The sequence below is a fragment of the Pteropus alecto genome, unplaced genomic scaffold (assembly GCF_000325575.1).
Source record: "Pteropus alecto unplaced genomic scaffold, ASM32557v1 scaffold61, whole genome shotgun sequence".
Lineage (NCBI taxonomy): Eukaryota > Metazoa > Chordata > Mammalia > Chiroptera > Pteropodidae > Pteropus > Pteropus alecto.
Window position 1 is genome coordinate 6688090 of NW_006434835.1, and position 243 is coordinate 6688332.

Genomic DNA, 243 nt, shown 5'->3' on the forward strand with positions numbered 1-243 from the left:
CTTTGTGAATAAATAAAGATATTGAAAGGTTATGAGAAATACCCACTTGCTTGGATGGAATTATCACGTGCAGAGGAGAAATACAAGAGACACAGGACTTCGTATGGCTGCCCAGAGAGGGTTGAAGATACGTCAGCGTGCCCGAGCCAATGAAGATAAACACTGAGTGATCCCACACGTACCCTGGTAGAGCAGACTGTCCACGTGACTTAAGTCAGCTCTTGGCAGAAGCTAAAAATAAGT